Source organism: Panthera tigris, chromosome B1 (genome assembly GCF_018350195.1).
Source record: "Panthera tigris isolate Pti1 chromosome B1, P.tigris_Pti1_mat1.1, whole genome shotgun sequence".
NCBI classification, from domain to species: Eukaryota; Metazoa; Chordata; class Mammalia; order Carnivora; family Felidae; genus Panthera; species Panthera tigris.
The window spans coordinates 55,715,553-55,742,383 of record NC_056663.1 but is presented as its reverse complement, the minus strand read 5'-3'; the positions used below and the strand labels follow the sequence as shown (position 1 = coordinate 55,742,383).

The following is a 26,831-nucleotide window of genomic DNA, read 5'->3' as shown; positions in this document are numbered from 1 at the left end:
CGTGAGATCATGACCTGAGCCAAAGTCAAACGCTTAACCGACTGAGCCATTCAGGCGCCCCGGTTTAAGATTTTCTTAATGTTTATTTATTTTTGAGAGATAGAGACAGAGTGTCAGTACGGGAGGGAAAGAGAGAGAGAGGGAGACAAAGAATCTGAAGCAGGCTCCGAGCTGTCAGCACAGAGCCCGACGCAGGACTTGAACTCACAAACTGTGAGATCTTGACCTGAGCCAAAGTCTGATGCTTAACCAACTGAGCCACCCAGGCACCCCTAACCTCCTTGGTTTAAATGCTTTTATTCTGGAGCATCCAACTTCGGTTCAGGTCATGATCTCATGGTTTGTGAGTTCGAGCCCCTCATTGGGCTCTGTGTCGACAGCTCAGAGCCTGGAGCCTGCTTCGGATTCTGTGTCTCCCTCTCTCTGCCCCTTCCCTGCTCATGCTCTGTCTCTCTCTGTCTCTCAAAGATGAATAAACGTTAAAAAAATTTTTTAATGCTTTTATTCTACTTCTTGAAAAATGAATATGCTATTTAGGTAATGACATTTACGATTGTTTAAAAATCTCCAAATATATGATGACTAAGCTGATAAAAGTTTATTTCTCCTTCATTAAAGTCTCAAACAAGTTATTCTGATGGGCAGAAGCTCACTTTCCAGTGGCAAGTGTCTTAAATTTTTTTAAATGTTTATTTATTTATGAGAGAGAGAGAGAGAAAGTGGGAGAGAGGCAGAGAGAGAGGGAGACCCAGAATCCAAAGCAGGCTCCAGGCTCCCAGCTGTCAGTACAGAGCCCAATGAGAGGGTCAAACTCACAAACCATGAGATCATGACCTGAACCGAAGTTGGACTCTTAACCAACTAAACCACACCAATGCCCCTCTAATGGCAAGTGTCTTGCTTATTGGATGGATGCTTCTTCTACTCTGTCACTCCATCACCTATATCACGTACCATTTCTTAACTCTGGCCTGAAAAGATATAAAGCACCTCACTCTCATTTTATTGTTGAATAGCAGTCACCTGGCCCCATGTAGGTATAAGTGCAAGAGGGCTGGGAAATGTAATCTCTGGCTGGGCTTCCTTGGCTGTGTACAAGGAGCAACAAAAAACCTTTGGAGGCCAATTAGCCTTCAGTGACAGAGGCAAGGGACAGCACTCTTCTCCAAGTGTGTCCCACACCTGCATTACATTCCACCGAAGGGCTTGCCTACCTTCATATTCCTGGGTGCTACACTTGATTTGTTAAATATGAATTTTAGAGGGAAGTACCAAAGATTCTGAATTTTAGCAAGGTCTTTTGTTATTCTAAAAGAGCACTGAATTTGAGAACCATTTAGAAGAAGTAGCACATTAAAATATTCTAATCTCCATCTCACAGATTGAAAAATAACCTGAGATAATCAATAACTATTCATATTTAAGTCACTGTTTTAAGGATGAGTCAAGGATTTAAAAATGAAGAGGGCTTGTTTCCAGTTGTCCAGAAAATTGTATCTCAGGTAGAAAGGAGTATAAGACATGTACAGATAGTTAAAAGATATGTTGATCTTGGTTGGGTAAGTTACAAAAGACACAAACAAATACTATCAGAGAGTTTAATATATATATTAAATACATATAATATATATGTTTTTATATATTCAATAATATATATATATATTTTTTAGCTTGGAGGAGGATGTTTCAAGGACAAAATAGTAAGTTTGTTCATGGAACAGATCTATTTGATAGGTGAAGATGGGAGAAGGGGCAGTTTAGATGGAGGAAAAGATATGGAAAAGCTCACAGATGGCTAAGAGAATTTTAAGTGATCCAGTTTGACTTGAGTTTGTCTATTTCTGGGCAAGTAAATTGGGTGAGGAATCACATTAAGTGGGCAGGAGGATATATCTTCTAGAATGTATGTTGGGACTAGATCATAAAGGGCATCAATAACCATGTTAAGTAATTAGATTCCATTCTAAAGACCCTGGGGACAATGGAAATTTTGTGAACAGGAGATAGGATCAGAAATGGCCAAGTTGGGCCTTCTTCATCCCTTTCTTCTTTGATTTCCAGCTTTGCTACCAATTCATCCTCTTGTCCCTGTGATTTTGCTTTTACTCTCCAGAATAAAGTTTTCTTTGACTTTTAAGGAGGTCACAATCAAATGCCGTTGCAGCCATTTTTTCAGTTCAGGGAGATTATTCAGGTTTATAACGTTATCCCTAGTGCCCTTTTTGACATAGTAGATATCAATTTTTGTTGCTTTCTTTTTTTTCCTTGTACATAGAATATTCTGTAATTCACTATCTTCAACTCTTCTGTTCTCTGTAGCTTTCCCTTCAGTTCTTCCTCAAGATTTAGCCTCATGGAAGTTTCCCTAGAGACTGAAGATGGCCCACAGATGAGTCTTAAAGTCAGTTTCTTGTCCCCCATTTTCATCCCACTCTCCCTTCTTAGTTGGACCCCATAATCCTAGTTTCCCTTTGTACTGGGAGGGCCTTGGGGCACAAGCTTCTTTATTTTTCTGTTTAATCTTCTATCAAATTTGCATAATAGCACCTGTCCGTAATACACTAGTAGAAGCGTTCTACCAGTAAAAAGAAATTAACATGTTTCCAAAATTCTTTTGTCCCCACCGCCAGTCAGAATACTTAATTTTTTAATCCTGATAATAAGACATTTAAAATACATTTTGTGGGAATTCTCTGTACTTTATGCTAAGTTTTGCTATGAACCTAATACTGCTCTAGAAATTTTACATAAGAAGAAGAATTTTATATGTATATATATAATATTATATATAATATATATGTATGTATACATATATATTATATATACATACATATATATAATATATATATTATATATATTATATGTATATATATTATGTATATATGTATATGTATATATATGATATATATACATATATAATATATATTATATATACATATATATTATCTATAGATGTATGTGTATATATATATACACATACATATTATATATATATTATATATATGTATATATGTATATGTATATATGTATATGTATATATATAATATATATACATATATAATATATATTATATATACATATATATTATCTATAGATGTATGTGTATATATATGTAATATATATACACATACATATATATTATATTCCAATTGGAACCTATTCTGAAGCTGATAAGACATTCAAGATTTGCTATTGAGTTTGACATTTTGGTATTTCTCTATGATTAACAAAATGAGCATGGATGGCTAATTTCCTATGCATTTCTTCCCATAAAATAAATGAATGACAAATTACCCCAGAAGCATATTTCATTTTTATGGCCAGATTTTTTATCTTAGGAATTGAAATATGAGCATCTTGAGTCTAATTCAATTCAAATTTAAAAAATACTCATTAAGTGTTCACCCCTGGGTTATGTGATAAGTGGTATTAAATTAGTAAAAAGACAACCCCCCACCCACAGGGTGTTTATATTCTAAAAAGCAAAGTAATAGAAAATGTTTTTCTTTTCTCTTTGATCTTTATAATGGCCTGTTGGATATCTCTATCATCTTCATTTAAATCATTTACAGACATTCCAAATATAATATGAAATAGAATTTTATTCTTTGATTTCTTCCTAATTTAGTTTGTCATCTTCTTATATTATTTTCTAAACTTACTGACTCCATCATCATCAAAACAGCCTGTTCTTTATTAGTACATGTGTTATTTCTTCCTATCAGGAAGCATATACATTTGTTAGCCTTAGGCCAAAAGCTTCCTTAACTGGATAAGTTCTATGCACCTACCAGCTGACTGACTATGTAGAATATACAAAGGATGTTAAAATCATTAGTGATGCTACCTAAATTTCACCTAGGACAGATATGGAAAGAGAAAAATTATTTCTTCATTGACCACTCTATTGGTGGTCAAAATCAACAGTATTTTATAATGTACCTGAATGATAATAAATTATGGTGGACATTAACATGTTTTCTATCAAAATGCAGACACACAGATTATTCAGTAAGGATTCCTTGCTTTATTCCACCACCGTTGAGATAGTGTCATTACCAAAGCTGAAGAAATACAATTTAAGGTTAGGCATATATTCCCTCTACTGTGGCACCTAAAGGTATTTGGTAGAGTGGGTCATTTTCCTACATGAAAAATACTTTAAGTGTCTAATGTTGGAAATCAAACATTGTAACTTATATCAATGACTATTTCTCTCTCTCTCTCTCTCTATATATATATGTATATATATATATACACATATATATGTGTGTGTATATATATATATATATATATATATATATATATATACCTGAGCTTATCTTTTTAATTTTTTTAATGTTATTTTATTTTTGAGAGAGAAAGAGGCAGAGTGTGAGCAGAGGTGGGGCAGAGAGAGAGGGAGACACAGAATCTGAAGTAGGCTCCAGGCTCTGGGCTGTTAGCACAGAGACCAGTGAGGGGCTTGAACCCAGGAACTGTGATATCATGATCTGAGCTGAAGTTCGATGTTTAACCGACTGAGCCACCAAGGTGCCCCATATACTAGATTTATTTTAACTCTTTTATGATATATTTATACATTGTCTTTATCACTTCTACAGTAATACTTCCATAAGTTCTGGGAAACTCAATATTATATTCTTTTTCCTTTAGCTGCAAACTAAGTTTTTCAAGTACTAAGTGTTAAATCATAGTTACATTTATGTATTATTGAATGAATATTTATTATCTCTATGTTTCAGAATTTTGTAGATGTCAGTTGTATGTATTTCCCACTGCTGTACTCTATGTAGTATGTCTTCTTACATATTAAAGAATAATTTTTGTTTGACAAAGGATCTCAAAACATGATTATTTTTTATGATCTCATATATTATGTTTTGATATTATCTAAATTTTCAAAATTAGACAAAAATCCAGTTTAGTTATACTATAAATCAAAGCATGCCTTTATAGTTCATGCCTCTGGAGAAATATCATTTTGGACTATTTGTGGGTTGGGGGTAAAGAATATTCCAAAGAGAGTGTTTTTAAAATATCATAGAAGAGTGTTATTTTCATACCTTTTAAATGAGAGTTTTAAGAGACTTGAGTTACTACAAACTATGTCTACCTACTTCTTCTATCTGCAGTCTTTAGGTACCCTAACCTCACACCGTTGATTTATACTCAGGTATGTAAATAGGAGTCGGTGAACCAATTTAGTGCTATAAAAGACCACCTTAAAATATGTGCATTCTTCTTACCTATGGATCCCTTTAGTCCAGACTAATAAAGGGAAGATTCCAGCATTGCTAATGTGAGAAATCTTATATATTGTTATACAGTATATATTTAGAATGAAGGGAAGGTGACAGCAAAATTCACAAATGTCTTTAGTGATGAGTAATTTGAGCAGAAAATTATTTTTCCACATTCCATCGAAATATCACGGCATGTATATACATTATATGAGTGTATGTATGTGTGTGTATGTAAAATTTGGGAAAAGCAAGTGAACGTGTATAGAACATATCATTATACAAACTTATGTAGAATCTTTTATTCAGTTCTATCCAGTTGAGTAGTCCTATGTGAGGAGATTTTTTTTAATGTTTGTTTATTTTGAGAGCGAGCGAATGCAAATAGTGGAGGAGGAGCAGAGATAGAAGCAGAGAGAATCTTAAGCTCCACCCTCAGCATGGAGCAGGAAGGGGAGCTCAACTGCATGAACTGTGAGATCATGACCTGAGCTGAAGTCAAGAGTCAGAAGCTTAACTGACTGAGCTACCCAGGTGCCCCTCGGGAGACATTTATATGTTTATCCGAGAATTGGGGATTTTAACACTGAAATGGCTTTTTAATAAAACCGAAATATAGCAATTTGGTGGACATTTATAATTTGTAAAATTATCTTCTTTTAACCTTGTGTGAAAACTCCAAAAGTTAATTGGTTTAGTAAATCCTATTATTTAGCAATATAAGTGAGAATAGTAGCTACCCAAATATTGCCAGACATAATTGACGTCCTCAGGTATTGCCCCATTAGCATGCATTCTCATTGGCTGGAGTCACAAAACTAATGAATTTGCTACCCAGGGACATCAATTGGGCGTGACACTGCCTTAGTTCTCTGTATACCTCTGTCCATTTGTCTTTGCTGTAACGTGATTACTTTCATTCTATTCCACAAATTACATTATATCAAATTACTACAGTGAAGCCTGTGATATGATACTCTCACTAATTAAAATCCTTGTTATCGCTATACTTGGGTTAATATAAATAGGTGTTCCTTTTGTTTCTTCCTAACCACTGGAGAAATACATTAGGAAACACTTCAGGCTCAGCATCCTTTGTGCCATTAAATAATAGTTATTTGTGCTTTGCCAGATGTAGAAAAGAGCCTACATTATTTTGCTTTGGGGAAAACTATGTAGCAATTACAGTAAATGCTAGAGTTCGGGTTTTCTAAGAAGACAAATTCTAGTCAGGTAGGATTTGATAGTCTAAATAGACCAGTGACTGGCATTCCATATCCACAGAGACCTTACAATGTGAGAAGGTTCACATGCAGTCAAGTTTCATTTGTTGTCCATGTAGCACTGAGACAGGACTTAAACACTTTGGGCACGTATTCAGAAAACACTGGCAATATCAATTAATTTGCTTCAGTGCAGGAACATTAATTAACTTATACAAAATGCATCAGATTCTTCTTTATTGTCTATGTCCCCTTCCTCCACAAAACTTAAAAAAAAAAAAAAAAAAAAGCCCTAGGCAAAGAGAGTCCTAGTTTGATTGCCGCTGCCTTTTTTTTTTTTTTAAGGTAAAATATTTGGGTCAGATTTCAGTCGTGAATGTTGGAGAAAATTTTGCTGCTTCAGATGTTCTGTCTCCATAGCATGTTTTTTTCCATTGTCAAATAATTGAATCTGTCATGACATCACCACCTTTGGTATTTAGGAACATAAGGCAAATTCCCTGGCCTAATTGCGTGGAAAAAAAAAAAACACAAAAAACTCTGGCAGCATAACATGTAATTTAAATACCAACAATGACCAAAAAAAGAAAAATTCTTTTTTATAAACAGACCATCTGCCTTGGCTAAGTGGCAGCATCTGAAAACACAGGAAAGCCCTACAATGTATGGTCCACATTGACCGAGGTCAGTTTTTTCTTGGAAAATCAGCTAAGAGAACCTATCCTTTTTCTTTAGAAGTTTGAAACAAGTGACCTCTCTATACCTCTTGTAATTATGTCTTGCTTCCCAAATGCCAAGTGGCTCATATATAACGGCAAACTGTAATGAGGAGCTGGGAGATAACTGCCATTAGAAATATGGCATGGATTGCATCCATGCATGCCAGGCTCTTGATCATGTCCGTAAATAGCCAGAGGGCCAGTTTGCAGACCCCAATGCCAGTTTGGCATTTCTAGTTGTAAGAGCAACAGAAGTGAATAATTAAGAAGGAAACACTTTCCCTCCTGCACCTTTCAGCATTTATTTGCTCTATAAATACTTCTAAGTTTATAGCTACACTTTCATGATGGATTTGAATAGGTGTAAAGAATATAACCTGATACCCATAATCCATTTAAAAAGTAAACACGTGTGCAATTTTTTTCCACCAGTCAGAAGTTTTACAGGATTTGTTTTTCCCCTAGAACTTAATTTAATTCCAATAGCTTTATAAAATATTTTTTGCTTAGAAACCTTATTGTTTATGCCATTATCTGCAATGAAAATATATTGGCCAGTAGTTAACATTATTCACTCTACCAATATTTCAAATTGTTCCTTTTTTTTTTTTTTTTTTTTGGTGTACCACAAGTATTTTCTAATCCAGGACAATGTGCCTTAGTAAGGTTGAGAAGGGATAAGGAGTTTGCTTTTCTATTGTAAAGTAAGAGAAGGACATTTGTAAATAGGAAGCGATGTACCAACAGTAGTACATTCCTAAGCAGATTGAGTTTAGAAAAGAAGTACATATTGAATTTAAAGATCTAAAACATTTTCCCTTAAAACTATCCATGTGTCTCCTTACTATGCTCACACCAAGTGTATGCACACGTCAACTTTAGAAAGATCATTAGTGAGCTGCAGTGAATCTGATTTTCTATATGTTTCCAGACCACATAAATATTCTGCTCCATTATAAATATTTGTAGATTTTATGTAATTAATAAAAGATAAATTCTTTTGGAAGCGTTATTTTGTCATTGTGAGTAACTTACAAAATGTAGGACTATGACACTTGGGGATCATTAGTTGGTCTAACTCGATAAATTTGAACGCATAGCTGACTTAAGAATAAAACCCTTCTTGCTTCATATTTCATCAGTGACAAACAAGTTATTCTCACTAATCTTCATATTAATCCAATTAGATGTTGGCCCTTAAATGTTTTTGAAGATATGGTCATAGCTTCTTGAGAAAGGAAGAAAAGTCTTTACCATTTTCATCATTTCTCTTATGTAAAATTTGATGTAACTCTACCATCTGGCAGGTAAATGTACCCACAGGAGGATCATTAGTTTCGCTAGTCTCAGAAGTGCTGGTACGCTACATCTGAGCCATGACATCACTAAGCTAGAAAATGTTACTTCCCAAATTAGTCACATTGCTTATTATGGATGTCTTCACTCTCACCCAGCTTAACAGCTGATTAAAGTTTATAATGTGTCTCTAAAAAGAGCTCATCTCTTTTTCTTTTTCTGAAAGAATTTTCTATTAAAATGCTGTGATGATATCAGGCAAGTTTTGAAAACAAAACAAAAAAGTGAACAGGACAAAAGACACATCTGATAAAATACTGTTATCCAAGATATACAAAGAACTCTTAAGCTCAACAACAGGAAAACAATCTGAATTAAAAATGGACCAATGCCCTTAACAGACACCTCACCAAGGAAGATATACAGATGGAAAATAAGCATATGGAAAGGTGCTTTGCATCACAGGTTACAAGGGAAATACAAGTTGAAACAACATTGGGATATCACTATACACCTATTAAAATAGCCACTATTTGATTCACTGACAACACCAAATGCTGATGAGAGCATGGAGCAACAGGAACTCTCATTCACTGACGATGGCAATGCAAAATTGTATTGCTACTCTGGAAGGTAGTTTGGTTGTTTTTTTTTTAAAAAGTGAACATACTCCTACTATATGATCCAGAAATCCTGTTCCTTGGTGTTTACTCAAATGAGTTGAAAACTTAGGTCAACACAAAACCTGCATACGGATGTTTATAGTAGCTTTATTCATAAATGCTAAAACTTGGAAGCAGCCAAGATGTTCTTCAGTAGGTGAATAGATAAATAAACTGTGGTACATTGAGACGATGCACTATTATTCAGGACTGAAAATAAATGAGCTAACAAGCCTTGAAAAAACATGGAAGAATCTTAAAAGCATATTACTAAATGAAAAAAGCCAATGTGGGGGCGCCTGGGTGGCTCAGTCAGTTAAGTGTCCGACTTCGGCTCAGGTCATGATCTTGCAGTTCAGGAGTCCAAGCCCCGTGTCGGGCTCTGTGCTGGCAGCTCAGAGCCTGGAGCCTGCTTTGGATCCTGTGTCTCCCTCTTTCTGCCCCTCCCCCACTTGTGCTCTGTCTCTGTCTCTCTCAGAAATAAATAAGCATTAAAAAATTTAAGGAAAAGAAAGAAGCCAATTTGAAAAAGCTAGATAGTGTATGATTCCAACTACGACATCCTGGAAGAGGCAAAACTATAGAGATGATGAAAAGATCAGTGATTGCCAGGGGTAGAAGAAGAGATGAATAGGTAAAGTGCAGATGGTTTTTAAGGCAGTGAAAACACTGTATGATACTATAATAATGAATGCATGTCATTATATACTTGTCCAAACCCATAGAATGTATAGCACAAAAGTGACCCTAACGTAAACTTTGGACTTTGGGTGAGAATGGTGGGTCAATATGGGTTCATCAGTTGCAACAAAGGTAGCACACTGGTGGAAGATGTTGATAATGGAGGAAGCTGTACATATACGGAGACAGGGGGTATATATAAAATACATCTACTTTCCTCTTAATTATGTTGTTAACCTAAAAGTACTCTAAAAATAGACTCTAATTTTTTTTTCTTTTTCTTTTTTTATTTTTTTTAAAGTCAACAGGTAGGGCACCTAGGTGGCTCAGTCAGTTAAGCGTACAACTTTGGCTCAGGTCATGATCTTACAGTCCATGGGTTCGATCCCCTGACGGGCTCTGTACTGACAGTTCAGAGCCTGGAGCCTGCTTTGGATTCTGTATCTCCTTCTCTCTCTGCCCCTCCCCTGCTCACACTCTGTCTCTTTCTCTCTCTCAAAAATAGATAAACATTAAAAAAATAAAAATAAATAAAAAAGAAACTTGAATCTATAGAAATAAATGAAGATGGAGAATACTAAATATGTGCATAAATATAAAAGATAGTTTTGACTTATTTTTAATATCAGCAAATAATTGAATGTTAAAAATATTAACAACACAGTATAGAGTTTAGGGCATACACAGCAGTAATATATAGCAATAACATAAAAAAGAGGAGGGACAAGTGGAAATATATGTTGTTAGGGATCTTATATTCATATGATATTGCTTGGTGAGTGTTCTATTTCCATATGAAAAGAAAATATGCTGTCCTTTTGTTGGATGTAATATTCTCAATGGGAGGTCAAGATGGCTGATAGTGTTATTCAAATCTTCCATATCCTCATTAGCTTTTTTTCCTACTTTTATATTAGTTACTAATTGAAAAGGATTGCATCTTCAACTGTGATTGTGGATTTGCCTACTTTTTCTTTCTTTCTTTTTTTTTTTTTTGGTAAAATTTTTTCTTCGTGCACAGCAAAGTTCCATTATGTGCATACAAATGTAGAGTTGTTCTATCTTCTTGATGAACTGACGTTTTATCATTATGAAATATCCCTATTTATCTTTGCTAAATATTTTGTGCTGAAGTCAACCCTGCCTGATATTGCAAAACCACTCTGTCTTTCGTAGGGTTTATTTGCTTGCATGTTCTATCTTTCCACATCTTTTACTTTTAATCCATCTTTGCCTTATATTTAAAGTGCATTTCTTATAGACAACATATGCTGTCTCCTTTTTGTGTCCAACCATATAATCTCTACTTTTTAACAGGAATGTTTGAATAATTTACACTTCATATAAATTTCATTCTGATTGGGTTTAAATGTATCCTCTTGATACCTCTTCCATTTGATCCATCGTTTCTTTATTCTTTTGCTTCTCATTTCCTGACTTCATCTGGATTAGCTGAATATTTTCATATTCTATTTTCTCTAGTGGCTGATGAATTCTTCTATTTTTGTTTACTTTTATGATTACTTTAGAGTTTATAATATGTATCTTTGATAGTTTAGTTTCTTTTATCAGTTTACATATAATGTAAGGGCCCTACAACAGGTGATTTTTCACTTTTCCCTCCCCTTCCTTTGTGCTATTGTTATTACACATTTTATTGCTTCCCACTCATTTTACGATGCCAGCATTATCCTTGACCTCAAAACTAGGCAAAAACATTATAAGAAAAGTAAACAATACACCAATTTCCCTTATGAATATTGACACAAATATCCTTAACAACATATTAGCATATTGAATCCCCTGATATATTAAAAGGGGATACATCATGACCAAGTGGGGTTTATCTAACAAATACAAGGTTAAATTATTATTCAAAAATCAATCAGTATAATATATCATACTCATTTTAAAAATATGAAAAACCTGTTTAATGATCTTACTAGGCACAAAAAAAGGCACTTGAAAAATTCAACACCAATTAGTGATTAAAAATTCAAAACTCTTAGAAATAAAAACAAAATTCCTGATAAAGGGAATCTATTGAAAACTGACAGCTAACATCCTTAATGCTGAAAGACTTAACAGTCTTAAGAGTAGGAAAAAAGCAGAAATATTCACTGTCAACACTTCTATTCAACATTATGTTGGAGGTTTTAGCCAGTGCAATGATACAAGGAAAAGAAAAAAAAATGCCATACCTGCTGGAAAGGAAAAAAATGAAACTGTCTTTATTTGTAGAAAATATGATAACATTCAAATAAAATCTTAAGTAAATCTAGTTATTTGATCTATAAGAATAGAAGAATTTATCAATGTCAAAAGGTACAATTTCCATTTACAAAATCCAGTTGTATTGCTAACAACAAATCACTGAAAAACAAAATTTTAAAATTACATCAATAAAAATGGCATCAAAATTATGAAGTATTTAACAAGGATAAAATTTACAAAATGTTAGTAAGATAACTTAAAGATAGTCTTATGAATTTGAAGATATACATCATGTTAATGGACAAAAAATCTTCAATAATTTTAAGATATGAGTTCTTTTTTAATTTCTCTAGTTTCAATGCAATCAAAATCAAAATTCTAGCATACTCTTTGTAGAAATCAAAAAGCTGCTTCCAAATTTTATATGTAAATCTCAAGCATCTAGAATAGGCAATAAAATTTTGAAAGAGAAGAAGAAAGAAGTATACTACCTCAATTAATACTTTTTTGATAAAATTAAAGTAATTAAGATCATGTAATATTGCTATAAGGATAAACATTGTAGATAAATGAAACAGAATAAAGAGTCCAAAAATAGATTCAAATATACATAATAGATGAACTTATGACAAATGTATCCAAATAATTCAATGGGGAAAAGATAGTCTTTCCAACAAATAATTCTGGGAAAAAAACATTATATATATAAAAGAGAGTGAATCTAACCTTAATTTCACACGTTGCATAAAACATTAACACCAAACATTATAGAAATAAATTTAAAAACAAAAATTATATATTTCTGAAGGAAAATATAGGATAAAATATTCATGAATTTAACAAAGATAAAACTATTCTAGATGGCACATGAAAATCATACAGATTTCCAAGATAACACATAAAGGACAAAAATAAGATTTTTTGTTTCATAAAAAAATTGATAAATTGGGCTCTACCAAAATTTAAAACCTTCTAGAAAAAATGTACAAAAATAGCTACTGACCTACATGTCTCATAAACAAAGATGTAAAAATATCCATTAAAACATTAGTAATTCAAATCCAGCAACATATAAAAAGAATAATACACCGTGACCAAATTAAGTTTATTCCAAAAATGCAAGGTTGGTTCAATATTTAAAATTTAATCAGTGTGATCTACCATATAACAGTCTCAAGAAAAACCATAATTGTACAAATTGATGCAGAGAAATCATTTGACAGAAGCCAGCAGATTGATGACAAAATCCATCTCAAACATGTGAGATAAAAAAAAATTTTCAGTAAAAGAGTACTGGAAGACAACATTCACAGCCTGATAAAGAATATATACAAAGAAAAGCTGCACTTACACATACTCAGAAGTGAAAAACAATGTTGTCCCTATTATTCAACATAGTAATAGAAGTTCCAGTTGGTCTTTTAAGATAAGAAAAAGAAATAAATATCATATAGGTTTGAAAATAAAAATAAAGTCTCCTTATTTGTAGATAGCATAACTTTCCAGGTAAAAAAATATCCCAAGAAATTAACAAAATTCCCAAGCTAATCAGTGAGTTTGGCAAGTTTGCAGGTACTAGATATAATATCAACAAAAGAAAAGCAAAAAGTAAATAAATAAATAAATCAAATTTTTTTATAATAACAATGAAATTTTAGAAATAGAAATTTAAAACACAATACCATTTACAATGGCTGCCCCCAAAGAAAAACAAGTATAAACACTAGAGACAGGGTCTGTTTGTTGAAAACTAAAAACGTTGATAAAAGAAATCAAAGTCTTACATAAAGACATCCTATGTTCGTGTCAGCATGGTGAATTTTCAATTGTGTGCAAATTGATCTATAGTTTTAAGACAATTTTGAGAAAAATGGCAGCAAGATATCTTGTAGATACAGACAGCTTACTTCAAAATTAATACGGAAAGGCAGATGAATTAGAATATCTAAAAATAATTTTGAAAAAGAATAAAGTTGGAGAAATCATACTACCCGATTTTAGGATAGCTGTAGTAATCAAGATGGTGTGGTATTGATTTAGGGATAAAATCATAAAATAAGGGAACAGAATAAAGTTCATAAATTGACCCCAAAAATAGGGACAGATGATTTTTGACAAAGATGCAAAAGCAATTTAATGGGAAACACTAATTTTATCAATCAATGATTTTGTAACAATTGGACATTCATATGTACCTCCATACACACACACACACACACACACACACACACACACACACACACACACATCCCTTAGATTTTTTACCTAAACCTTATACCTTATACAAAATTTAACTCAAAATAAATCATAGATGTAAATGTAACATGTAAAACAATAAAGTTTTAGAAGAAAAAGTAAAAGAAAATCTTTATGACTTAAAGTTAGGTGAAGAGTTCTTAGACATGATACCAAAACCACAGTCCATAAAAGAAAAAAAATGATGTCACACTTAATACATTTTTCAGAGAAATACTCTAAGGAAGACAATAAATGAATAAAAAAATAAGCAACAGATAGGAATATTTGAAAATCTCATATCCAATAAAGAATCTGTATCCAGAATATGTAAAGAATTTTCTTAACTAAATAGTAAGAAACCAAACAATCCAACTAGAAAATAGCAAAACTCTTAAACAGAAATTTCATCAAAGAAAATATGGATTGCAAAGAAATAGAAGCATGAAAAAGTGTTCAACATTCATACCCATTAGGAAAATGAATATTTCCCTGTTGAAATGAAAATAAGTTCAAAATTTTAATTAATAGTTTTTACCAATATCAATTTTTTTGTTTTTCATCATTGTACTATGGTTATATGTAAGATATTGTCATTGATGGAAGCTGGGTGAAGAGTACATTGGAGCTTTCTGTACTATTTTAACAACTTGTATGTGACTCTAAAATAATTACAAAATAAAATTTTTAAAAAGTAAACTTACATATTCCTCATGATCAAAAAAGTCCACCCATGAGAAATAAAATGCATATCCACAAAAAGACTTACACCTGAATGTTCATAGAAGCTCTATTTTTAATAGCCCAAAATTTGAAACAAACCAAATGTTCATGAGCTATTAATCAGATAAACAGATTACTATATATTCGTACAGTGGACTACTAAGTAACAAAAAGAATGAATTACAAGTACCTGAATGAATTTCAAAAACACTATGCTGAACAAAAGAAGTCAAATACAAAACTGACTTCTGAATTGATAACTGAATGATTTTATACATATGAAATTCTGCAATTGTCAAGATCATTTATAATGACAGAAACAGATCAGAGATTGCCTCTGTAGTTGGGGGGTGCGGAGGATTTCCTAGAAAGGACAGGAAAGAACACTCTGGGATGATGTAAGTATTCTATATCTTGCTAAGAGTGGCAGAGTAGTGTATGAAATTGTCAAAATTCCTCAAGCTAAATGCTTGTAATCTGTATTTTATAGTATATTCATTATACCTTAGTTTTTTGAAAGTTTGAAAGATCTGCTCTTCAAAAGAAACTATTTTCACAAAAGAAAAAGAAGCCACATACTGGGAGAAAACATTTTTAAAACATATATATGTCTAAATTATTGTATTCATAATATAAAAAGAATTCTTACAATCATTAAGAAAAAATAATTCCCTAAAGTAATGGACAAAATATTTGATCAGATGCTTTCAAAAGGAGACAAAAGATTTGATCAGATGCTTTCAAAAGAAAGCATGACCAATAACCATATGAAAAGATGCCTCTCATCATTAGTCACTGAGGAAATGAAATTAAAAAGACACTGAGATGTCACTAATCCATTTGAATGGCTAATTTTTTTTTAAGTTTATTTTTATTTTTGAGACAGAGAGAGACAGAGCATGAACGGGGGAGGGTCAGAGAGAGCGGGAGACACAGAATCGGAAGCAGGCTCCAGGCTCTGAGCCATCAGCCCAGAGCCCAACGCGGGGCTCGTACTCACGGACCGCGAGATTGTGACCTGAGCCGAAGCCGGACGCTTAACCGACTGAGCCACCCAGGCGCCCCTTGAATGGCTAAATTTAAAGAGATCTTGGGGGAGAGATGGGAGATGGACAAAAATGCAAGAAGGAGCGTGGGAAGTACAGGCTTCCAGTTATGGAATAAATAAGTCACAGAGATAAAAGGCACAGCATAGGGAATATACCCCGGTCACCATGTTGTACACTTGAAACTAATGTAACCTTGTGTGTCTACTATACTTCAATTAAAAAGACTAAAAAAAAAAAGTAAAATTAAATTAACGAAAAGACCAGCAATAACCAGTTTTGGCAAGAATATGGAGCAACTGGAACTCTCAGACACTGTCCATGGGATATAAAATTTTGCAACCACTTTGGGGAAAAGCTTGGCAGTTTTTTTTAAACTTAAGTATATGAATATTATGTAACCCAGCAATTATACTTATAAATATTTACTGTCCAACAGCTATGAAATGTGCATACAAATAGTTATACACAGGGCTTATTGTCACTTTGTTCACAATAGTACCAAAATGGAACAATCCAAGTGCCCATCAATATTTGAAAAAATAAACAAACTGTGGTATATTCGTACAATGGAATACCACTCAGTAATAAAAAAGAACAAACTGCTGATACATAGGACAGTGTGAATGAATATCAAAAATACTATGCCATTATGTTGAGCAAAAAAAATCATGTCTTGTTTTATAACATTTATATGAAATTCTAAATAGACAAACCTAATATACACTGTCAGAAAGCACATCAGTGGTTGCTAGGGGTGATGAGTGTTGAGCCAGGGACTAAGAGTGTTGTCTGCAAAAGGCTCAAGGGATCTTTATAGACTGTGAAAAATGTTTTGTAATCTTCATTTTGATAGCAGTTATACAAATATACATTTAAAATAAATAACGATTCATTGTATGTAAATTATACTTCAATAAAGTTAACATTACATATATGTAGGGGCGCCTAGATGGCTCAGTCGGTTAAGCTTCCAACTCTTAATCTCAGGTCAGTTCTTGATCTCAGCGTCATGGGTTTGAGCCCTGTGTTGGGCTCCATGCTGGGTGTGGAGTCTACTTGAAACAAAAAATTACAAATATATATATATATTTTTTTGAGCTTTCACTTGTTAACAAATGTCAACAAAATTTGTTAACTTTTACAGGTCTGAATATTGTATATTAAACGAACAGAGAGAAGCAGCACTCACATTCAAGGCCATGACTTCCCAGAGGTGGACTATCATACTAAGAACATTAATAGAGTGCATTTTCCTACTCCAGTAATTTTCACTGTTAAAGCCAATCCTTCTCTTCTGGATAATATTGCTGTTGTTAAGAAGAGTTTTGGAAAATAATCAATAACAAAAACAACTTCAAAAATACCGGGAGGGAAATTTCAGTTTAGGAACAACAACAACAACAACAAAATCTCTGTTTTAAAAGTTTATTTACTTATTTTGAGGGGAAGGGTGTGGGGGGAGGGGCAGAGAGAGAGGGAGAGAGAAGATACCACGCAGGCCCCCCGCTGTCAGTGCAGACCCATGTGGGGCTCCAACTTAGGACTGCAAGACCATGACCTGAGCTGAAATCAAGAGTAAAGTCGGACGCTCAACCAACTGAACCACCCTGGTGTCCCAGAAGCTAAAAAAAAAAAAAAAAAAAAAAAAAAAAAAAAGCCAAACAAACAAAGAAAACCACAAAAAAACTTAATTAAATCATAGTATTTCAAAATACAAAACCTGATGATGACATTTATATGATTTTCATCTGGCTGTACACTAGTCATATTGTTTATTTGTCATTTTACTTCTTTGTCATTTTACTGTGAAAGTATAATTTTTTAACATTTATCTGATTTCCGGATATCAAAGCTTGGTTCCACACTGAACATGTTAATCTCGGTGGCATTACTCGTTATTCATCTCTCTACTTAGCATTCACTATAATGACTTAGACTGCCTATTGGAACACACAAGGGACATGAATGAAGGTAGGACACAGTCTTCGACTATCTTGCACCAACTCGTTTTTTCTCTATTCTGCAGACATAGAAAGCATCTCATAGTCACTGAAAATCTTATAAATACATGCTATTCTTTGAAGGAATAAAGCAGACTTTGTAGATGGTCAGGATAAGTGCTTCATTAATATATAAATAAAAGCAAAATTCTTGCTTTGCTGAACGGTGAATCAGTAACATCATGCTATGACAAGAAAGATGACCACAATATGATTTTTATCATTCTTCATGCTGCTATGGGATGAAAAGTACATAAACTAGAGAAGAGAAGATTAATGGTAGATACAATAAATTCTTTCAAAATTATAAGGGCTATAAGAGAATGAGAAGACTAAGTTGCTTAGATATACATATATTTATATATGTATATTCTATATATATATTAGTATATATACATATATGACAAAATGAATATGAAAAAAGGATGTGGACATATCAAAAAGGGATATTTAGGCTTAACATTTAAACATCAAATACTAATTAGAGCTACCCAAGAAGGAACTAGACTTGGATAGGCTAATGGAACAAACTCTATAATCTCAAAAGCATTTAAGAAGAAAATGGCGAGCATTTGCCAAAGATACAAAGAGACAAATTATGAATCTTGAAGTTTCCTTATTGCATGGTAATAGCTAGATTTTAAACTTAGAGGTAGAAAATTAAAATATAATTAAATACCAGCTACATACACTTTAACCTTTAAAAATAAAAACAATTCTCCCAACAATGAGTTGTTGGTCACTTTCTGGTGACGATTTTTCTTGTCTCTTCTATACTGTAGCTTAACGACTCAGTATCTTTTCCTCATCTTTAGGCTTTGTGAGCCCTTAAAAGCTTCAATACCCATGTGAGTGAGGAGCTGCAGTTGTTGAGATCTTTTAAAGTTAAAACGGCATTTTTGCTGTGGACCTCATGCATTAATCTTCACTAGTGGTTTCTGAGAAGCAAGCAGGCTTTGCTCTTTCTGAAGTGCTCCCAGTGTGACCACAGAGCAGTAACGCTTTCATCTCTTTGTTTCCAAATAATTCTCTTTAGGAAACTCAGTGACAGTGAGCAAGCACATCAGACACTTTATAACTGTAAAAGTACAACCATTGGCGTTTAAAAAGAAACAAAAAAAAAAACAAAAGCAAAAAAGAAAAAGTATTAAGGGTGATTTTGAGAAAATTGGATAAAAGCATTTTATAGACAAAATGGACTATATTAAAGCCACTGAGAGTAGCCTCAGTGTCTGAGGGTTCAGCTTCAGCGGTTGCCTTTTTGGCTTCAATACATAGTGAACTTGAACATAGATTTGTAATGTGTGCTATTAAGATATAGGAAAAGTATGGCTACTTTATGCCTTTAAAGGTTTTCTATTTTTGTATCTCCTTAAACATATTTTCTCCCAAATATTCCCCCATCAATACTCCTAAACCTCTATCAATGATCTGTCCTATACTACTCAGGACAATACTCATTTTGGGTAAATAACAAAGAAGAAAAAGACACAACCTTGTCGAGGAATCAGACTAATGAGGAAGACAGACATGGGGAGACAGATGCATAAAAATGTATATTTAAATAGAATGACGTAGATGCCCTAACAAAAGATCATAAAGTGCTTTAAGAAATCTGAAGTTTGGGGTGAGTAATTTGAACCTCATATTAAGGACTTCTAGGAGGTCTCCAGAGAGAAGAGAATGCATAACTTTCCTGCCAGAGGAAATAACATGTACAAAGACACAGGGCTTGAGAGGGGAGAGCAGTTCAGGATAAGGCATGAGATTTAGTATGGGTAGACTGTAAGTGGGAAGGGGAAAGACAATTCATGTAATGAGACTGGGAATGGCCAGGTTGTAAGGGCCTCATGATCCTTAAATACATCAAGCGTCCCTGGAAAGATAGGAACTCAGCATAGGTTTTTAAGGTAAAAAATGATAATTTCATAGATTTCACAAAAATAGTGAGTTCACAGAGGGTAAACGGGGAGAACATGAGGCAGAAAAGAGGCTATTACAGTAGTCAAGAATGTTGACACCTGGCCAGGATCGGAACTAATTGTCAATACTGTGGATTGGAGAGGAGAATCTAGTTTCAGAAGATGTCTTTGATAAAACTGATAATTCTCAGGCATTAGAAGAGGAATTTAGTATGGGCAACAGCATGATTATGATGCTGTTTATTCCTCTGGAAAATGTCAGTGCAGGAGCAGATTTAAGAACTCAAGCTTGTATACATGGAGTTTGAGAAAGCAGTGGCCACCCTGGTGAAGATATCTAGTAGTAATTTAGATTATATGAGTCTATAGGTAAAGACAGAAAGTATGGCTAGAGATTTGGCCTTGGGAAATGCCATCCTATAAATGACGCTTGAAGACTTAGAAGTATATCTGATCACCCAGAGAAAAATAAGAGAGAAAGTAAAGGACTGGTTGGAGTATGAACAATCTGTTACTTTTTTTAAGGTTGTCTCTTTTTGAGGGAGAGAAGAGAGCGTGCACACATGAGTGGGGGGAGGGCAGAGAAAGAGGGAGAGAGAGAATCCCAAGCACAGAGCCCCACGTGGGGCTCCAACTCACAAACCATGAGATCATGACCTGAGCCAGAATCAAGAATTGGATGCTTTACCAACTGAGCCACCCAGGTTCTTGGACCTATTCTTTAACCCTTCTAGTCTTATGTCCTGAAGGTCTCTCGATATCCTTTTATTCCCCTAAGAGGTTTCCAAGTGTAGATGTAGAGAGGGAGCTTCTGGTTGCCCACAAACAGTGCAGGCAAATATAGTTCATAACAGTGTGTATGTTTTTACTCCTGATCTTTGAGGCACGTGAAATCAGATGCAACGTGCCTGTGTTTAAATGTCAGGCCAACAGGAGTTCAAATCTTGACTGCATCTCTTATCAGCAGAGAAATTTTGGTAAAATGGCACAATCTCACGAAGGTTCAGTCTCATCATCTGTTTAAAACAGAGAGATGGACACACAGAAAGAGAGGATAAAACATATCTTATCCAGAATGTATGTAAAATGCCTGGAAAAACAAGCTCTCACCAATGATGGTTAAGATAACCGGAGAGAAAAAAGAAAGTTGGGGAAAGGTAATGAAATTGCTTAACTCCTTTGGACGTTAATGTCTTTATTAGCAAACAGAAAAAGAAATGATATCAAATTTACAGTGTACGTGTGTGCGTGTGCATTTGTATAAGGATGCAAAGAATATGATTAACAGTGATTTAAGAAAATTGCATTTTGGGGCACCTGGGTGGCTCATTTGGTTAAGCCTCCGACCTTTGATTTTAGTTCAGGTCATGATCTCACAGTTCTTGAATTTGAGCTAGCATCGGGCTCTGTGCTGACAGTGTGGAGCCTGCTTTGGATTCTCTCTCTCCTTCTCTCACTGCCCCTCCCCATGTTCATTCTCTCTCTCTTTCTCTCAAAGTAAATAAATAAAACTTTAAAGAAATTTTTAAAAAAAGAAAAATTGCATTTATATCACATACATGACATTTGGCAGTGAGAAGCATAAGAATGATATTAGGGCACAAGAAAGCCAGGGAACTGTGCATCAATACAACATTAAAGGCAGGAGGAAGGGTTGGCATCAGTTAAGTCAGAAGAGCACGTTTTCCCAAAATACCTCCTTCAAGCTTATTCTTGAGTCACATCAAGTAAAACGGGGTCTGTCCTCATCCCTACCTCTGAAATAACCTGGTTGAAAAAGAGAGGGGGGCGGGCAGGATAAACCAAGAAACAGACTCTTAACTATAGAGAACAACCAGATGGTTCCCAGAGGGTAGGTGGTGGGAGCTGGGTGATGTATGGAATTACTGAATCCACTGAATTCTACACCTGATGCTAATATTACACTCTATGTGCAACTAACTAATATGTTACTAACTATACTGGAATTAAAAATTTTAAATGGATTACTTTATTTTTTTTAGCCATATGAGAAATGACTTGCAATGCTATTGGGCCAACAGGAAGAATCTTTCATTTTATACAGAAGGCTTATAATATAAAACTTTTTTCTTTTTTTTTTAACATTTTATTTATTTTTGAGACAGGGAGAGACAGAGCATGAACAGGGGAGGGGCAGAGAGAGAGGGAGACACAGAATCTGAAACAGGCTCCAGGCTCTGAGCTGTCAGCACAGAGCCCGACGCGGGGCTCAAACTCACGGACCACGAGATCATGACCTGAGCCGAAGTCGGCAGCTTAACCGACTGAGCCACCCAGGCACCCCTAAAACTTTTTTCTAAAATGTAATTGTTCTTCTTCAGTTTTTCCCTTCAATAGGGATATACTTACAATAAAGTGATAGTTGCTTCTAAGGCCTAATCAAATACCAAAGGGAATTTTTGATCAATTTCAGTGAGTTGAAACATTTCTAAGTTTCAGAACATTTTGTTTAGTTGAAATAGTACAAGGAAGCCCAATATGTACAAAGAAAAGAAGGAATGGAGGCCCCAGAGCCCTGACCCCCAGATACTATCTTGCTTTCTCCCTCCTTCCAGCCACTGAAGGTGCTCCAATGCCCTTCTAGCGCTATCCAGAACATAGCCCTTGTGCTAGCCCACAAACCTTCATTCACCTTCCACATGTGCCAAGCACTGTGCTAGCCTCTGAGATCAACTGAAAAGGCAGATGAGGAGCCTGTGGATACAAGGCTTATTTTCCAGGATAAGAAACAGGCATAGATAAGGGGGATAAACAAGTAAAATGAAAAATGAATGAAATAATTTCAAGTCATATAATGTCTATGAAGGAAAGAACTAAGGGGCACAGATAAAGCATAACAGGAGAGCCAGCTTTGGATGCATTGGCTATGGAAGGCCATTATAAAGCAGAAACTTGGAGAATGAGAAGACACTAAACATGTGAAGAGTACAGGAAGAGGGAGGTCTTGTCAAAAGGAAGAGCAAGTGGAAACACCAGGAAGCAGGGGTTGATTGGATGCGTTTGAGAGACAGGCAGGGGCCAGGTCCTACAAGGCCTTGAAAACCATCAGAAGAGAGATTGCATTCTAGGTGTCAGGGAAGGCCCCAGGGAGGGACTTTTGAAGGGAAACCTAAGACATGATCTAATTTGCATTTTAATAAGATCACAGAAATGTAGGGAAAAAAGGCAAAGCCTATGATTAATATTTTGACAAAATATGTTTTTAGAATTCATAATTATGTTGCCACCTTTGAGGTTGGGAACATAATATTTTTAGAATACTTGAACATAATGCTGACAATGGCCTGCTGAAGCCCTGTTCAGAGATGAGCTTCCTCATGGCCCTATTCTTCCTTCCTCTACGATTTCACTTTGCGTGGTAACTTCTCTCTTCTACTAGAAAAGTAGGATCCGCCTGAGACATATTTGTCCCTACAGCTTTTATCAGCGTTTATTCTCAACGAACCTGGTCTCTCGCCAAAGGAATTTTGTTCCGACAACAAAGAATATTTTATTTCTCCCCTAGTGTTACCCTTTGATTAGGTTTGAATTGAAAATAGGTTTTCCATTTTCCTATGTTCCATAGGGCTCCTGGGTGGCTCAGTTGGTTAAGTGTCCAACTGTTGATTTCGGCTCAGGTCATGATCTCACAGTTCATGGGTTCCAGCCCCATGCCAAGCTTTGCGCTGACAGTACGCAGTCTGCTTGGGATCCTATCTCTCCTCCTCTCTCTGCCCCTCCCCTAGTCTCTCTCTCTTTTAAATAAATAACTAAACATTAAGAAAAAAGAATATGGGTTTTTTATATTGAGCAGAAACCTAGATGACCTGTTCATTGAACCTTCCTCTCTTCCCAGAATGTTCCCTTGCCCTCCTTCCCCTCTTGTATTTATGTTTAACTATTCAAGGAGTGATTGCAGAGGTTTTCAATAAAGTTTTCTATAGAAAACAAGAATATATATATTCTAATATATTCACGTTTATTGGATCCACTGAATAGCTAAACTCTGAGGCTCCAACTACACAGCTATGAAGCTTGAACCAGTGGTTCATCAGAGCAATTCAAATTGTCACCAATCAATCCTAATAATTTATATTTTGTTCTTTTTCCTGTTTTTTGACTAATAATTTCTATGCAAAAATTCAATACAGAAAAGGGAAACGAATTCTTAAGAATTAAGGCCCTGTGGAAAAATATATTTTTCATATTGATATAAATATGTTGTATACTTTGATGCATGTGCACATTTTCAAATATTAGAAGGGAAGATTCGATGATAACATTCAGAAAAGTTTATATGATGCTACTTTCTAGGAAATGCAGAGCCAATTTTATTGACAGGTACATAAAATCCTTATTGTTAAAACAGCAGACCCCCGCTAACCAGATAGGCAATTATTCTCAAAAGATGAGGGAAATACTGCCAGCATTGTAAACCTAATAAGGTGGGTGATGTGGATCAATTTGTACTGTCCTTGACTTTCTGCTTCTATTAGTATTCTGAAAGATCATTAGCCACCTCTGGGATATGTTTGATTAATGGGTTTGGTTAAACAAAAAGGTGAGGTCAACCGTGAACAGAAATTTCAAAAAAAAAAAAGTGTACTCCAGAGGGAATGTACGCTTTCCAAATTGCAAATGAGAAATTCATTCCTTAGGCGTGTTCTAATCAATGCAACAGTGTGTTCTTACTGAGATGACCCCAGAAGAGCCTTTTAGCCACCCTGTTTAGATTCCTTTCAGCCACAGGGTACAGGATCTGAGGCTAGGATATTAGCACACCTGCTGAGATAGTGTTTGTTTAGGCAAAGTAAAGCCCCCAAACTGCATGCCATTAATAAGCCGGGGTGTGGGGGGGAGAACACTGGGCTAATATTTCAAAGTGACAAAAATTCATTACTGTCACTAGAGAAAATAAAACATGATCTTTTTCTTTTTATTATAATATACCTTTTATTGTGTTGCTCTTTTACTAACGATTAATCTCTTGGGACACCTGGGTGGCTCAGTCATTTAAGCATCCAACTTTTGGTTTGGACTCAGGTCATGATCTCAGAGTTCATGTATTCAAGCCCCACATCGGCCTCTGCTCTAACAGTGTGGTGCCTGCTTGGGATTCTCTCTCCCCCACTCTCTCTACCCCTCCCTTACTAGGTATCTTTGTCTCTCTCTCCTTGCTTTTGTGAAGAAAAGGCTGGAGCAACACATCATGAGAAACATTTGTGCTTTACTTGCCAAAATGAGACTATAGTATTTTTTTTTTATTTTTTTAACTGCTGGCCCGCTTACTCCCCTAAATTTATCACCCAGCACAAATTAAGCTTATTTTATAAACTGAAGATGCTCTTTCTGTCTATTAAGTTCTCCTCAAAGTGAAAGCAATGAGCTTCGTTCTATTTATTACACTGCTCTTTACAATTAGTTTTATGATGTATGGCAAGAATGTGTACACTATAAATCCAGTCTATAACTCTTACATGTCTAGTGATGGTTATGGATCCCTTGAGTAAGATTGAAAATACAGTATCTAACAAGTCAGTCTGACTTATAATCTTCATTGCAAAGCTATTTAACCCCTTACATTCAAATTTATTATATAAGCCTTTTAATTAGATCCAAGTATCTAAAATAATCAGGCTTCCAAGAGTAAAGCAATTACTCATAGTTTAGAAAATCAGACTATTGCTGATCCTTTAATAAGCCATACAAATGCCACTGGCTGACACTTGAGCCTCTCACCTTCATTAATTTAAATAAACAAGTAAATACATAAAAATGCATGATTATGGGAAAGAATTTATATATTAGAAATAGCTTAAAAATATGCAGTGCCTGAATTTGGAGCTGAATATGGATCAAATTTTAAATGTAAGAAGAGCTCTCTGCTACCATCCTCTGCCCACAACAGGTAATATCTACTTTGGGCCTTTTGTAAAGATTTGGAAAGTTGGACAAGAGACTCATTAGACAGAGCACAACAGATCTCATTTAATTGCAGGCAGGTGAAAAAAAAATGTTCCTCATTTAACCCATCACTCAATTCTCTTTGTTTTAACCAAGTGGCAGTTGTTATTGTTTTATAACACCCTCCTTTTTTTTTTTTGTTTCCTTGCTCCTAACTGGCTTCCTCACAATGTTACTGATACTCTACATCAAGCTTGAGCCATTTCTATTGCATATGCATGTATGTTTGTCTAATTGGCACACATTTGTTTCATGATACTTTGGTATGAGAAAAATCAAATTTTTTAATATTACCAAATCAAATTAGATTTGGCCCCACTCCCAAGTTGCAAAGGCGGTAGGAAATCTAATCTCCGTCTTTTTGCAAAGCATCCTTTGCCTACTCCTCTTGGAATTATTAGATCTGAGAATAACAAAGTCCAAAAAGATTGGGAAAAGAAGATTCGGGTCTTCAGTCCAACATGTTACTCATTCTTACTTGTCCCTGTCAAAACCTGAGTGTATCATTCGAAGGTGAGTAGTCCTCAAGTCATGGTATCTATCTCCTCTAAGCAAAACATGATCAACAAGGAAGCTCCCTGGTGCTCCTCAGACAGGTTCTTTGAGTCCTGTTCCTTGACAACCTGGTGGCATATCTCTGAATGGCCTGGATCCTCACAAGTTACTTTCCGTGGAGCAAGACACAGGTTTTCAGAGAATTTACCACCCTGGCATAAAATCCACTTTTTCCTAAAGAAGAGCTATTCCCCCCTCCAACACTCTAATATTTCAACGAAGAGACCTCTTAATATTTATTCTCAGGTAAAGAGTAACCCAGGTCTCCCAGTCTCAAAGCTCTTGGCTTTTTAATAGAGGGAAAAGTAAAAAGTGTCTTATTCTTTGTGGTGAAGTGTGTGTGTG

At 34.8% G+C, this 26,831-nt stretch overlaps 1 protein-coding gene across 1 annotated transcript in view; it reads left to right on the top strand.

Annotated features, from left to right (window-relative positions):
- The window catches only part of GALNTL6 (polypeptide N-acetylgalactosaminyltransferase like 6), a 1,186,276-nt gene that overhangs the window by 753,765 nt on the left and 405,680 nt on the right, over positions 1-26,831 (top strand). The gene's annotated exons all lie outside the window — the stretch shown is intronic.